This window comes from Pseudorca crassidens, chromosome 9 (genome assembly GCF_039906515.1).
Source record: "Pseudorca crassidens isolate mPseCra1 chromosome 9, mPseCra1.hap1, whole genome shotgun sequence".
NCBI classification, from domain to species: Eukaryota; Metazoa; Chordata; class Mammalia; order Artiodactyla; family Delphinidae; genus Pseudorca; species Pseudorca crassidens.
The window spans coordinates 71,665,319-71,678,965 of NC_090304.1; the positions used below are offsets into that span (position 1 = coordinate 71,665,319).

At 35.5% G+C, this 13,647-nt stretch overlaps 1 protein-coding gene across 3 annotated transcripts in view; it reads right to left on the reverse strand.

Annotated features, from left to right (window-relative positions):
• SESN3 (sestrin 3) overlaps positions 1–13,647 on the reverse strand; it is a 76,515-nt gene that overhangs the window by 60,946 nt on the left and 1,922 nt on the right. The gene's annotated exons all lie outside the window — the stretch shown is intronic.

The following is a 13,647-nucleotide window of genomic DNA, read 5'->3' on the forward strand; positions in this document are numbered from 1 at the left end:
TGATGCTGCAAGCTCCAGGACGACACTTCAAGAACCATTGTCCTAGACCTTAAACAAACTCCTTAGATTATTGTTATTCCTTGTTAAAAATTACTTCAATCTTTCCCAAAATGAACCATTTTAAAGAAAACAATAGCTTCAGTCCCTCGGGGAAAACAGTAAATCATAGCAATTTGGAAAGGCTATTAATTCAATCAAGACTATGTTAATTTCTAAAAAACTGCTATCTAGTGGTTGGATAACTGCTGTGAGGTTACAATGACATTCAGGAAAATAACCCCCTGACCAGCAATAAATGGCTTGTGTCGCCTGTGAATCCTTGAAAAACAAGTATCTACTATTAAATTGTGCAGAGGAACTTAGTACTTGAATGTAAAATTTTCTTAGAAATAACTGTAAATCAATTATGACAATTACATATGCTCCAGAAAATGTATATGTATCGAGTTTCTATGAGTCCCATCTAGCTTTTCCACTGACTTACATCTTCATTTTTAGAAATCCTTGATCTTGGATTGATTGATCCAAAACTGACAGCACATTATGTTTTAGTTTTCAAGTGCTCTACAGCTCTGTCAGATAGTTAATTACCCATAAACACTAAAATGCATTAAAATGACTATAAAGACAGAATAAAAGGAAATGGCCTTTTATAGTAACAGCGCACTCCTCTCCTTTTTTATGGTCATGAAATGCATACCTGTCACTAAAAAAAGTGATGGACGAGTTAGGAGTTCTAGAGGACAAATTACTTCACTTTCATGACATCAGAGTACCTTTCATGAAACACAGTGGTTTGTTAAATGCTAAAATTACTAAATGCACACTGCCACACATGTTCAAATTTTACTGGCACTCTAAAAGATTCAACACCCTGTAGCACATTGATGGCAGGAACCTGAGTTAGCTTCTTACTCAGTAAGAAATTGTTCCTTAAAAATATCTGAAGTTAAATGAACTTATCATCCAGGTATTCATTAATTATCAAATCTTTCCATTTGCCATTGTGACAAATATGTTCTCTGCAATAGCTTTGATCCAGATCATTAGTAAAGGAAGCAAGAGAAAAACACATTGATGTCATGTACTTACCTTGAGAAGTTTAACATCAGTTAAAAGTAAAATGTGTTCCATTAATATCTGCTGCTTAGACATTATGGAAATTTGTTTTTTTAAACCAAGTGCATCAGATTTGTGATTACTTCATAAGATAGAAGAACAAGAATGATCATCCGTATCAATACATGGGTTATGTACATTTAATTCTCCCATATATCATCATAACCATATGCAATCGTAACAAGAGTTGGTCAGTAGAACTCCCTACCAGATGTAGTTTGGAGGACACATTATTAAAATGCATAGCTACCGATCTTCATTTCAATGAAAATTCTGAGTGACTGACTAGGTTTGAATCTTGCACGTTGCACTAGCTGTGTCATTGCTCTGGGTATCATTAGATCTCAAGCATGGAAAATATCATATACTGATGCTTTTACAAATGTGGGACCTGGATAAATGGTGCCATGTTATAGTCACTGATTAAATGCTCAGTGTGAAAATTTTAAAGCTCATTTCCATAAAAAGTATTTTGAATAGCTAATGATTTTCCAGGTTTAAATTATTGATAGCCATCACTTCTACTCACCAGAAAGGGGTTTGTTTCCATGGAATTATCCTCCCCTCACACACACCCTCCAATACCAACATTCACGTATCTCTGCATTCAGGTACTACTCTTGTCAGCTCTGGAGCATCTGTTCATTTCATTTAATGTTCTTGAGTGCCGCTATGTGAATGTTGGTTGAGGAAGGTAGATAAGGAATTAGGACTTTAATGGAATAAGACAGAGTTCAACTCTTTAAAATTATTTACTATAAAAATTACAGGGCTTCCCTGGTGGCGCAGTGGTTGAGAGTCCGCCTGCCGATGCAGGGGACACGGGTTCGTGCCCCCGAACCGGGAAGATCCCACATGCCGCGGAGCGGCTGGGCCCGTGAGCCATGGCCGCTGAGGCTGCGCGTCCGGAGCCTGTGCTCCGCAACGGGAGAGGCCACAGCAGTAAGAGGCCACAGCAGTGAGAAGCCCGCGTACCGCAAAAAAACCAAAACCAAACAAACAAACAAAAAACTACAATGCTTGTTGCACTGCCAATCTGTAGTCATAGGAATGTCTATGGAGCTACTGTATATTCTCTTCATGTGAGACCTCAAAGATAGCATGAGTAACAGAGCTCTGTGATACTAACACGGGGACTCTGGCCAGCACAAAAACAGATTCTTAAGTGATAAGTTGTGCACTGTGACATATCAATCCAAACAACTCATATTAGATTTTGGAAAACTCTCGAAATGTAACTTTAATTAAAATGTTAGCCTCTGTAATACTAATGGCACTTCCACTGAACTCAAACAAGGTGTGACAATTTCAAAAGAGGTAAAAAACACTCTGTTTATAGGTGCTAAATGACCTGACAAATGTGCTTTCAAGTATATTCAGTATCTACAGATTTTTAAAGTTTTACTTTGGATCCATCCAAATTACATGCTCTCTATCCAGGTACTAAATAGGCAGGTCATTCCAGTTAGTTGTTTTTACAAATGGTAATGTTTATTACATAGTTGGCTTTTGATTAATTTTGTACACCAATGAAAGTAGATAGAATTACATAGAAAAAACTTTTTAATAGGCCTATCAGAAAGGTCACCTAACCGAGGTCTCTGATGCAAAATGCTTTGCACTGCTTCTACACCAAGAAGTCAGCAAACTTCTGACTGCTGGCTAAATCTGGCCTGCCACCTCTTTTTCTGCTGCTTGGGAGCTAGGAATGGGTTTTATATTTTTAAATGACTGAAAAAAAATCAAAAGAATGTTTATGACATGTGAAAATTATACAAAATTACAATTTCAGGACCCCTAAATAAAACTGTATTGGAATAAAGCCGAATCCATTCTTTAATGAATTGTCTATGGCTGAGTTCACAATACAGAGGCAGAAGTGAGTAGCTGTCACAGAGACAGCTCCTTAGCCCTTACTTTGGGCCAGCAAGCCTAAAATACCTACTATCTACCCCTTTATAGAAACAGTTGCCAAACATGATCTATACTATCTGCCAGGGGAGGGGCATAATCTTGAAGATCTCTTTGTGAGATCCAGGTGTGTGTTGCAACTCATCACGTTGCTTAGGCAAGAACCCTGATGTCCTCACTTGGGGTTCTTTCTGCGTCTAACAGGCAGGGGCACTTCATGTCTGTTGAATGAATAAATGAATGAAAGATATTCACAAAGTTTGTGAGTGGTTTATAAATGTTTACAGCCTTTACATTTCTTGCCTGCTTAAGAATATGAAAGCCATTAAAGGGTGATAGCATTGAGACACAGAATGAGTGTAAAATGGCAATCCATATATTTTTACCAAAAAAGGAAAATTGTTTCTACAATCCTATTTACCAAAATATATATTTCCCCTCATTTTTAAGGGCACTAAATGTTAAATAGGTCTCTAGCATAGTCAAAAGAATACTTATAAGTTCATGTTAATCTTGGGTGCTCAATAATCAACATACTTTGTGTAAAGAATATTAGAACCTAGACCTTGTAGTCATTTTAATAGTTGTACAATATAAAACAATTGATATTTCACAAGATTATTAACTATATGTCATACTTAAAAAAATAAAACTATAACACAAATAGGATTCCACACTCCATCTGAGAATTCATTAATTTCAAGTAATATATTATACAAAAAAGCTTTGATAAAAGAATTTGAGCATCACTTGGGGTTTAGTGCTAAGGTACCTTTAGCTTAGATGATTTTTGTTTTGTTTTAATTCTTTTTGAGTGGAGTAAACTTGCTGGGCTAATTTGTTTTCTTTATTAATTTATATCAAAAGAATTAAGATACACATGTTAAATTCCTAATTTCAAATAAAAAGGAAACTTGCTGGGGAGTTAAAATTGATTATTTTTTTCATTTATATTACCTTAAAGACAACAATGGGTAGTAGAAACAGCTTAAAATGCACCATTCTGGACTAGAGTCTTACTGAGCACAAAGTGAATAAAGATAGGTCAGCTTGATACTGGCCCTTGGTTATCTCAACATCCTGATTATCATCCAATTTTTATCCCTTCCATCAACTCCTGCTTGAATATTGGATGATACTGCAGTCTTCCTATTAGACACAACAACCAATAACCAAACATATTCTCAGAGTGAACATATTAAAAAATATTTTTTGTCAAAATCATTACCCTTCTTAGTGTTAAGCATACAAGTTAGGAAAGACAGCTCCAGTGAAGCAGTTACTTACGATTTCACAATGTATCTTCCCCTGGAAACAATCTTATACCTAGTAGTTAGGTTTCCAGCCCAATCAGTAAATGGCTATTAAGAATACTAGTTACATTAATAGTACTGCAGAACCTAACTAGATATCTTAACTGTGTTTCTATAGAAAACTCTCAAGAGTTCCAATTAACAAATAGCAAAACCACGTCTTCCCACAAATCTCTCTCCCTTTGTAAGACAAAAAACTCTTCTGTAGACACAGTACTGTAGGAGTGTTGGCAGGGGAAGGCCAGTGGAAGGATGAAGTCCCAGGGTTTCCTCGTTTTCTTTCATTATCATTGTTGCCTTAACACAGGAAGCCAAAATGAATAGTGGAGGGACTTCCCTGGCGGCACAGTGGTTAAGAATCTGACTGCCAATGCAGGGGACACGGGTTCGATCCCTGGTCCAGAAAGATCCCACATGCCGCGGAGCAACTAAGCCCGTGCGCCACAACTACTGAGCCTGCGCTCTAGAGCCCGTGAGCCACAACTACTGAGCCCATGTGCCACAACTACTGAAGCCCACATGCCTAGAGCTCATGCTCTGCAACAAGAGAAGCTGCTGCTGAGAAGCCGCACACCTCAACGAAGAGTAGCCCCCACTCACCGCAACTAGAGAACGCCCGCACACAGTGACGAAGACCCAACGCAGCCAAAAATAAAAATTAATTAATTAAATAAAATGAATAGTGGAAATAATCATTCATGCTACTTCTTATCTTCATAAATTAACTCTTTGTTACTGCAAAAAAAAATTTACCAAAAAGTGAGAATGTTTTCTAGAGGTCCTCTTTATGAGACACAATACGTAAAATGTTTCTAGACAGTGTCGTTGGTCACAGACATTATAGCACTATTGAATGAATCAATGTTATTGAACTAATGTATGGCTGGCTGGCAAAAGGAGTCGGTCAAAGTTTGCTGGGAAATTAGGAAAAATATATCCTGGGATAAGAATGGTCACAAAATTAACAATAGATTTACATAGATAAAACAATGAACTAGACAGGTCAAAACTGTCCAATGAGAACTTCAATTTGATTCTCATTGATTTAATCTTATAAAGAGAAAAAATTACATTTTTCATGTAAAATTAAAGTAGTAGAAAATATCTGAACTTGAAATCACTCCTATTAATCTCAAGTAATCAGGTCCTATTGTTTCATTAATTTTATGTTTTCTGAATCTTGTACATAAAGAAAACATGTGGAGTACAAGGGAATGCAGTGTTTATAGCTGTATAAAGAGCCAGGCTTTGGAGTTAGACTGGTTTTAAATCCTGAGTCTGTCACTTATTGGTACTATGATTTTAAGCAAGTAACTAAGGCTCTCTGAGCTCTAGTTTCTTCATCCATAAAGTGTGAATAATAATTCTTTATAGGTTTGTTGTGATGATTAAATATAATAATACACATGTAGAGCCTGAATACTTAGCACAGTCCATGGCACATAGGTGGTATTCAATAGAAGCTACTATTGTTATTGACATTATAAAATGCATTTCAAAACTAAGAGTTACAGTTTCAGATAATTACCATAATCTTCCACAAAATCCAGTTTTAGTTACCTGTGTGGTAAATTTGACCTTTCTAATTCTGCATATATCTAAAAAAAAAAGAAAGAGAGATTTCATTTCTTCAACTGCCTAGTTCCATCTTTGCAATATAGGAAGATGCAAAAATAAAATATATATCTAGAAATGAGAACATATACCTGCAGTACAAGTAGCTATTAATTAGTAGAGAAAGTAAGTCTTACTCAAATCTATACTTTAAAGAATCTCTGGTACAAAAAATAACATGGCCCTAGTCAGCCAGTTTTACACTTGATCATACTTACGCATATGCTATGTTCAATACATTCTTTGTGAAACATAGGTAAAATGGCTGTCATTCCTTATTAGCTTGGAGCAGCAAAATGCAACCCACCACTGAATAACCCATAATATTCATGTGTCCCTTAGCGCGGCAGTCAGTATTCTGGCCCATAGACCAATAAATAACTTCTGGGAGTATCTAAAAATTAAAGGCTAGCTAAGAGGTAGTCCAGGCCTATGAAGAATTCTCTGGTTAACAGTTACCAAGGGTGATCTCCTTGGTGGCCAAGGAGATCAAAGTAAAAGACTTGGGGGAGGTAGAAGAGGGAAAGGTTTAGCCAGAATTCTCTGGTGAAACAAACCTCAGGAGGAGACCTGCAGAGAAATTGGGGTTTAAAGGTTACTCCTTTAAAGTAGCCTTCCCTTAGAGAAGTCTAGCAGATTCCAGGAGATGAAGCATGTGTACCTATCAAAGCAATGGCCATTTTACATTTCTGAGAGAGACCAACTGCTAAGGCCAGTGTCCTGATCCTCTTAGTGAACTAACATTCTTGCTGCCTATCAGAACTCCCTCGAAAAAGTGGTATGATATTTAATCGAAACATTCTCATGGTCACAAAGATGAAAAAATAATTTTTGTTATTAAACTTCTCAAAGTGTTCAGATAAATCTTATCAATAAAGAGGACAAAATATGGCTATAAAGAACAGACAAATCTTGGAAAGTGAGAAAAGAGTTGTCATTTTCTTAGCTAGATTATACTGTATTCAATATAAATGTACTGCCAATATTTGCTAAAAATAAACTTTCCATTAACCTGATCCCAAATAAGAGGCAACCTAGTAGGGGAAAGATATATATAAATTTTAATTATAATTCAACATGCAAAGTGCAATAAATGCAGTATGCTTGACTAGCATAGCAGTCCAGAAGACAGAAGAAAAAAACGTTTGAAGATTAGGAAAGACTTTTTAGAGATGTCACAGTTGTTAAGAAAAAGTTTGAACAATAGAAATTCTACATGTTAACTGTAGGTTTAGATGGTATAGGATAGATATTTTCAAATAGTTTATACATCTACTCATACATTTAACGTAACTGTTAACACAATACATGACTAAATGTTTTGGCTTGGCAACGTATGTACTGTGTATTGTGAATTCCACCTCCTCCCTCTATCCCCACTCCTACCACAGTGATGTCTAATGGACAGGTCAGCTACTGGTAGTCATTCATAGGTCTCACCAGATGTAATCAGATAGATCCTTACGCCCATGCCTTCAACACCACACTGAATTACAGGTAGTTGTTGGCTGCCATAGCTTTGTGTACAGGGTAACCCCCCCTCTCCCAACCACACACACACACACACACACACATAAAGTGGAAAATGCCCTATACCTTAAAGGGCTGCAATATTTAGGGATTTCCACATTCAGAGCTGTCCTATCTCTTGTCTACAGTAGTGGTTTTCTTGTTCTTTATTGAAACAATCTAGTTATCAGTAGTCTACATTGATACTCCTCTTTCTTCTGATTCTTGTCCCTTCTTCTGTTGCTTCTCCCACACTTCTCAGCTTTCAAGAAAAAAAGGCTAACCTTGCTACTCAGGGCCTTTCTTTCCTTTTCAGCCAAGAACCAACCAATTAGAGCACAATGGACATAATCTTTGGATCTGACCATTCTTTAGTTGTTGCATAGTAAGTACTAAGGAGAGCATTCCTTTAGAGCCAAAGAGCTTTGTTTTTGTCCATCCCCGGTTTCTACCAGGTAAAGGGATGCTCACAAAACTTACAGAAAGATATCTCTAGCTAGTCTAAGTCTTACTACAGCTCTTACTCCACTTATTGGGTTACATCCCAATAAATCCATCATAAATCAAAAATATCCTAGGTCAAAAATGCATTTAATACACCTAGCCTACCTTAAATGTGCTCAGGACAATTACATTAGCCTACAGTTGGGCAAAATCAACTAACACAAAGCCTATTTTAAAATAAAGTGTTGAATACATCATGGAACTTATTGTATACTGTACTGAAGGTGAAAAACAGAATGATTGTATGTGTCTGGAATGGTTGTAAGTGAATTGGCTGTTTACCTTCATGATCACATGGCAGACCGGGAGCTCCACTTGCTACTGCTGCCCAGCATCACAAGAGAGCATCATAAAGCATATCACTGGTCCAGGAAAAGATCAAAATTCAAAATTCAAAGATACAGTTTCTACTGAAAGCCTATCACCTTTGTACCACCATAAAGTCAAAACATTGTAAGTCAAACCTTCCTCAATCAAGGACCATCTGTACTGTGGTACTAGAGAAGCTTCTGAGATGTCACTGAAAGGTGCTGGCAGCATCTGCAAGTGATCCCCACATAGAGCAGAGATGACTGGTTTGGGTTTATCTACATTTTCTGCCAGTGATATTTTATTTCCCCCATAGACACTCTGAAGAATTACATGTATATGCAACATACACTGCTGTCAGGATCTCTGGCTCAGCAGTTCTCAAAAGTTTTGGTCTTGGAACTCCAAAGAGGACCTCCTCTTGAGGTCCCCAAAGAGCTTCTCTTTATGTGTGCGTTATAACTGTCAATATTTACTATTGGATTTAGTGTAGAAGTTAAAACAGAAATTTTTGAATGTCTATTAATTCATTTAAAATAATAACAAATCCACTACATGTTATCATGGCACATGGTTTTTATAAAAATAATTTTATTTTCAAAACAGAAGAAATGGAAGAGATTTACATTTTTGTAAATCTCTTCAATGTCTGTTCAATGTAAGACAGCTGGATTTCATATCTGCTTCTGTATTCAATCTGTCGTGATAGGTTTTGATTGAAGGTATGGAAGGAAAATCTGGCCTCACACAGATATTTAGTTGGACAATGCAAGAGATAATTGTGAATACCTGCTTTGATACTACACCAAAACTTGACAAGTAGAGCTTCTGAAAGGTGAGTCACAATGTGGAATCTGAAGCCCAATCAGTAAACTTCACTTTCTATATTATATTAAAATTCATTTCTCTATGTTGTATTTTGAATGGATTTTTTACCCATGCATGATTTTGATAAAGTTTCTCAAAAATGAGTCAAGTGATCCTGAAAATTCAAGGAAAACAACTGACAATATTCATTGGCAGTGGTAAAAAGAATGGTCAGATGGCAAAGATTATGTCCATTGTGCTCTAATTGGTTGGTTCTGAGCTGAGAAGGCAAGCAAGGTCCTGAGTAGCAATGTCTTCATGCATTGGTCACTTAAAAGATACTGGCTCATTGAGTCATGCAGATCTTCCAAACGTTGACACATTTTGTAATATAATATACTATAAAAAAATCACACCCATTAATCACCCTTGCTTTCAAAAGGAGAACCTTTAAGAACTGGGAAGCTTTCAGGCTAATGGTGACAGATATACATTTTCCAAAATTTGAATTATTCCTTGAAAGCTTGAATTTTATCACTGGCAATAAATATTGTCAGTGTTTTTCCTTAAATTTTCAGGGTCACATTACTCAATCTTAAGAAAATCGTTATCAAATACCCAAGTATGACAAACCAAAGTTTGCCTAACAGGTGTTCTTTTAAGTAAAAATGGGGTTCATTTTAAAAGTGGCTAGTTTAGCTTGCAACTAAAACAACTGCACAGATTCTTTCCCTAGAGACAACCAGATTGCTGTGCAGTAGAAGCACATAGTATACTTCTCATCACTCAAGGGTCAGGATTTAACAAAATTTAACAGTGATTATCGTTTGGTGCCACTACCCTGAGTTACACTAAGGGGCCAGCACAGTTTTACCTCCACTGCTTTTGCACAGTGAAAGAAGAAATAAAGTCTTGTATGATCATGAAAATAGTTTTGACCTCCCAGGCCTGCTGAAATGATCTTGGATACTCCCAGGGTCTGAAGATCATATTTGAGAACTGTGCTTTACCTCGTTAAAGAATTAACCAAACTACTGTTAAAGAGATAATAAAAATAGCCAGCTAACTCTTCTCTTTCCCCTCCAGTTGATCTGCAATAATGTGTCAAAGAGTGGCTAAAAGTCACATTTCTAACTAATGTTACCTGGAGAGTTTTAGGTACCTATAGGCATTCCACAGATGCTGAAGCTGGGGGATGGGGGGGATGGATATTCCCTGATGGCCTCAATACTACAGGGGACAATTCGAATGTAGTTTATAGCTTATTACAGAGGTGTTATTAAAAATTAAATGGACTTCATACGAGTTGTATGACAGAGTCCATGCCTTTTAAGTTTTCTCAGTTTATGAGAATCAACTGATAATGTGAAAGCACTGTAAAAATTGTGAAGGTCTACCCAAACATAAGTTATAACCCAGTCCCTTCAAAGGGGAAAAAGAGGATGAAGAAATTGGGAGAAAAAGATTGAGACATGTTTTTACTTCCAGGCTCTTCTCCTAAATTAAAATAATTAAACATTCTTTGCTTTACCCTAGATTTGCCCCAACTTCTATTAAGCACGATCATCCTTAACTCTTAGTCTTTTCAAACTTAATACCAATATCCCTCATCTGCTGAGGTGTCCAAAAGGCAATTTTACTTTATTTAATTATTTGAAACATCAAAATCAATGCGTTGGATTACTATTTAAGGAGCAGGAGGGGTAGAATATGCAAATAAAAATCGGTATGTTGATCACGCTAATTAAAAGCATAATATCTTTACCTCTCACTTACAGGCAATCATTAGACAAGACAGAAAAGTGAAGACTAACCAAATTACTCCGTATGTATTGAGATATATTGCCACAACACACAAAAGACCTATTCTAGGAATAGGGAAAATACATAGACTTGTCTTTCTTATATTTGTAGTTGTACTTTATGGCTTACAAAGTACTTTAACACAGATTACCTCTCTCCAGCTATGCAGCAACCTGAAAGGCAAGTAGAAATGATGTACATTTTACAGAGAAAACTAGGCTGCAAGAAGTTAACTAACTTGCCCAAAATTCAAACACGTATCAAAGACCTAATGATGAGCATATCTTGTGACTCCCAGTATCACTACATTTGCAGTTATATTTTAGCAGTTTATTTATTTGGTGGTGGGGAGGTTATAGAAGCAGTAGAATCCCTTTACAAATGAAACCTTATATTGAATCTGAACTATGAAACACATAAATACACAAAAGCGTTTTTATAAGTGTTTTAGTTATAAATGAACAATTACTGATAAGTTTTTCTCACAAGTGAAAATTGAACATGAGTAGATATGCACAGGAAGGAAGTTTTTTTAAAGGCCAGTGCCTTCATAATCAATGACAATCTTTCTGATCAATGTCTTATTAACAAAAATGTTCAAGTATACGTACAAAGGGAGCAGAATAAATTTTAATTCAAGGCCGGCACAAGAATAGTCTCATAACAAAAGATTTTTGGGTGGTTGTATTTTTAAATTATGATTTTAAAAAGTACTTAAAATTTAATCCAACTCAAGTATTTTTGAACACTGAAGCATCTTAGGGCTCCGTAAAAAGCAGTTTGAAAACCACTGCATAATGGCTTGCTGTCATAAATTCACTGCTTGGTCTCTGTCTAGTTCATTTTCAGATAAAACTAAATAAAAAACTACTTTTGACAATCAAAAATATGTACATAAGAAACCTGATTAACCAAAGAAAAATACAGCTACTCATCCACAGTCAAAGCAATACGATTCTTTTGGTTGAACCATATAAAACTGCTATTAACTGACAATTTTGACTATAAAAATGAGGTTCATATGACTTAAACTAATACTTCCCATTTTATTTTCCCAGTCTCTTCACTCATCAAAAAGTTGTCAAAATAAGTGATCATATAAGCAAAGGGGAAAAAGTGCAATATCCAACAAAGATAAATCACTGGAACTACCTAAACATATTAAGAATTATAAAGTGGTAAATCCTCTAACTTAAAGTGCAGAGTTTTATTCACTTCAGTAGCACTAACTGCTCAATACTCAAAATACATTGTAATATGCACCCTTTTATTTATTGGAAGATGAGTGGACTGAGAGTTACCTACCTTTCTTAATGCAGTTTGGCACTCCACTTTGAAATTTATCTAGTTGTCAGTGGAATTTCTTCAAGTAAAATGTATTACACTTCACAACTCATTAACTTTTCCAAAGTAAATAGAAACATTTCCTCTTTTATTAAAACCTTTATTGAATTATTTTTGATAACAGAGCAAGTTAGAATAAGTAGGAGTTATAGATTTGAGGAGAGTTTTGTTTGTTCATTTCTTTCCCTATGTGGTTTACCTCTCCATTCTTTTTACTGACCTAAGGTTACCAAATTAGGTATATTTAATACGTAAAAAAGTCTCTTTTTTTTGGTAGACACTGAATCAAAATTATGAAGGTACTTCTAAGAATAAATGTAATTCTCATACAATATACAATTAAATTTTCAGATGTTGGGTTGAACCAAATTATTTTCTTTGAAGGTGAATCCAGTTCTTTTTGAAGTTCCCCCCCAATTCAATACATTGCAACAAATTAAGCCACTTAGAGAAAAAGGTGTCATGCCACATAAATAAAGGTAACTCTTCCTCCATCATTAATTAGGATTATAACAGCAAAGAGTAATTCACACTGGATGTGCATGATTTTCATTCTTCCATCATGAACTACACTGAACTAAAATTCAAAATGCTGTGACTCACATGGTTATTACTGAACACTTTATTAAGTGGAAAACACAAGATAAATCCAGAGAATCCCATTTTGAGCGTTATAGATGAATTTTGCTTAGAGTTATATACTTTCTATCAAAAAGAAAACCATTTCTTTATTAGAAAACTCTTACATGCTATTTTTAGAATGATGAAGAACTTAAAATGCTAAACACTTGATATCTTTTAAGAGCACTTAAGGCACTCTTAAAAAGCTACAAATGTCTGCCAAGTCATGCCATAACTGGCTCAAACAATCCCATTTCCATCTAAAGTTATTTCATGCTACTGCATGAATCAATATTAAATACCTTGGAGTTACTGAAAACTGGGAATTAGCAGAGGTGTGCATAGCAATTATAAGATATGAAAATGGTGACTATCCATTTTCCATATACTACCTCTGTCTTTTAATAATAGCTAGAAATGAGGATGTTCCTTCTAGGTAAATAGAAATAGTTTCTTAAAAGCTAAGAGAAAGATATAAAGATGTCTTGAAAGCTAGCAAAGGGTCATGGATCCACAGCCATGGTTCTCTCGAAAGAAAAATAGATTTTGAAACTTAATACTACCTCCAAAAATTTAATTAGTCCACCAAATTGCCAGAGCCATTAAAAAAAGTCCAAGTCAATACAGTTCATTTTCCCCTTATTCAGTTAAAAAAAAAAATTAGCTGTTTTTTTTAAACCAGGCTTTAGTTTAATCAAACATGTCTCAACAACACTTTTTTTTTCATGTTAAAGACATAACATCACTTTTAAAGTTGGAAAATCATCATCATCATCATTTTTTAAAAAGCTAA